The sequence below is a fragment of the Mirounga leonina genome, unplaced genomic scaffold (assembly GCF_011800145.1).
Source record: "Mirounga leonina isolate KUSES-001 unplaced genomic scaffold, KU_Mleo_1.0 Mir_94, whole genome shotgun sequence".
NCBI lineage: Eukaryota > Metazoa > Chordata > Mammalia > Carnivora > Phocidae > Mirounga > Mirounga leonina.
In genome coordinates this window covers 42,698,104-42,700,692 of record NW_023270855.1, presented here as the reverse complement: position 1 = coordinate 42,700,692, position 2,589 = coordinate 42,698,104, and positions in this window count along the sequence as shown.

Here is a 2,589-nt window from a genome sequence, read left to right as displayed (position 1 = left end):
AATTCTAGAAGATGCAAGTAAATGGAGAGATAGATCATGTTCATTGATTGGACAACTGAATATTGTAAAGATCAATTCTCTCCAGATTGACCTACAGATTCTACCCAGTTCCAATCAAAATCTCAAGGATTTTTGTTTATGTTTTTGTTTTGGTGGAACCAGACAAACTGGTACTAAAGTATATTTAGAAATGGAAAGAACTCAAAACTACTGAGACACTTCTGAGAAACAAAGTGAGAGGTCTTGGTAGACTGGAAATTTGTTACATTGCTGCATGAAATGTAACAAATACATTTCATGCAGAAAACCATAGAATAAGGGATGCCTGGGTGGCTCAGTTGGTTAAGCGACTGCCTTCAGCTCAGGTCATGATCCTGGAGTCCCTAGATCGAGTCCCGCATCGGGCTTCCTGCTAGGCAGGGAGTCTGCTTCGTCCTCTGACCCTATCCCCTCTCAGGTGTTCTCTCTCTCTCATTCTCTCTCTCAAATAAATAAATAAAATCTTTAAAAAAAAAAAAGAAAACCATAGAATAATATTTAGAGAAATTCTAGAAGATGCAAGTAAATGGAGAGATAGACCATGTTCATTGATTGGACAACTGAATATTGTAAAGATCAATTCTCTCCAGATTGACCTACAGATTCTACCCAGTTCCAATCAAAATCTCAAGGATTTTTGTTTTTGTTTTTGTTTTGGTGGAACCGGACAAGCTGGTACTGAAGCATATTTAGAAATGGAAAGAACTCAAAACTACTGAGACACTTCTGAGAAACAAAGTGAGAGGGCTTGGTAGACTGGATATATCAGTTTGCTGTGAAGCTAGGAAAGCAGTGTGACAGTGGCACAGAGGTAGACAAATAGACAAAGGAACAGCAAAGATCTCAGAGACAGACCCACTCATATACGTATGTTAGAATAATGCAAACATGAGAGAGCAATAGGAAAATGAGAAATGGTAGCCTTTTCAGTAAATGATGCTGGCCGACTGGATACCCATTTGAGAAAAAAAAAAAAATGAAATTGGACCCCTACCTAATGTCATTTACAAAAATCAATCCCAGGTGGATTACAGACAGCAATGTGCTGATGAATATTTAACAACTAGCTGCTCCCCAAGGAGAATGATCCCTGACTTTCAGTGTTTAGTGAGTTCCGTGGTGTAAATACTCCTAGCCCGGCTGACTCTAAGGAACCAAAGTAAGGTCACTGAATGCAGAAGAGGAGAAAAAAAAATGTGCAGGAGCAGTACATAGATGGTATTTCCAACATACAGATTCAATTTGACATAAATAACCTCAAGAGCAGAGATAATAGTAAAATGAGTAGGAAGTGATGAATTTTGAGTATTACCTTTGGGGTTTTTTCTATTACTTTTGTTTTTAACATAATCTATTTAACTGTAAGTTTATACAGGTTAATTTTTAATAATCACTGTATTTAACAATTGGCTCACAAAATACATGAAAATTGAACCACTTTCTCCTGAGCCAGTATAGGTCAGCTCTAGCACACCGATTACAGACCTGGATGTGAAAGGCAAAACATAGTTTTTATTTAAAAATATGGAATTATTCTATAATTTTAAAAAGTTTTTTTAAGATTTATTTTTAAGTAATCTCTACACTCAACAGGGGGTTCGAACTCATCACCCCCGAGATCAAGAGTTGCACGCTCCACCTACTGAGCCAGCCTGGCGCCCCAGGAAAGTGCTTTCATCATCTCAAGTTAGAGAACAAATTTTTTTTCTTTCTTTTTTGGGTTAGGTTTGTTGAGATATATGTAGCAAAGAGTTAATATAGCCGACCTGAGAAAGGACTGCTTACAAGGTTGGCCCATGGCTGGCGTCTGGGAACTCCAGATTTCAGAAGGGTTCTTACCACTCCCTCTGGTGAGTGGCTCACTGTGCCTACAGGGTTTCTGCAAACAACGTGGTTTACGCTGAACACCTGCTTGCCTTCTGGGAGACTGGAAACGGTATGCGCTAAGCAGCAGGTGCCTCCATAACCAGCTCTCAGTAACGTGTCCGGGCACTGAGTCTCTTTGAGCATCCCTGATAGACGACATTTCAAATCTGTTGTCACAATTCATTGCTAGAGCAATTAAGTATGTCCTGTGTTGACTCCACTGGGAAAGGATTCTTGGAAGCTTGCTCCTTGTTCTCTCTGGACTTCCCTCCCCATGCCTTTCCTCTTTGCTGATTTTGCTTTGTGTGATTTCACTGTAATAAATCTTAGTTGTGAGTAGGACTACATGCTGAGTCTTACAAATCCTGCTAGTGAATCCTTATCCCTGGGTGTGATCTTGGGCACTCCCGACACACGGTATATAATTCACTTTTTTAAAATATACAGTTAGGGGCGCCTGGGTGGCCCAGTTGGTTAAACGACTGCCTTCGGCTCAGGTCGTGATCTTGGAGTCCCGGGATCAAGTCCCGCATCGGGCTCCTTGCTCGGCGGGGAGTCTGCTTCTCCCTCTGACCCTCCCCCTCTCATGCTGTCTCCCATTCTCTCTCTCAGATAAATAAATAAAAAATCTTTAAATAAATAAATAAATAAATAAATAAATAAATAAATAAATAAATAAATAAA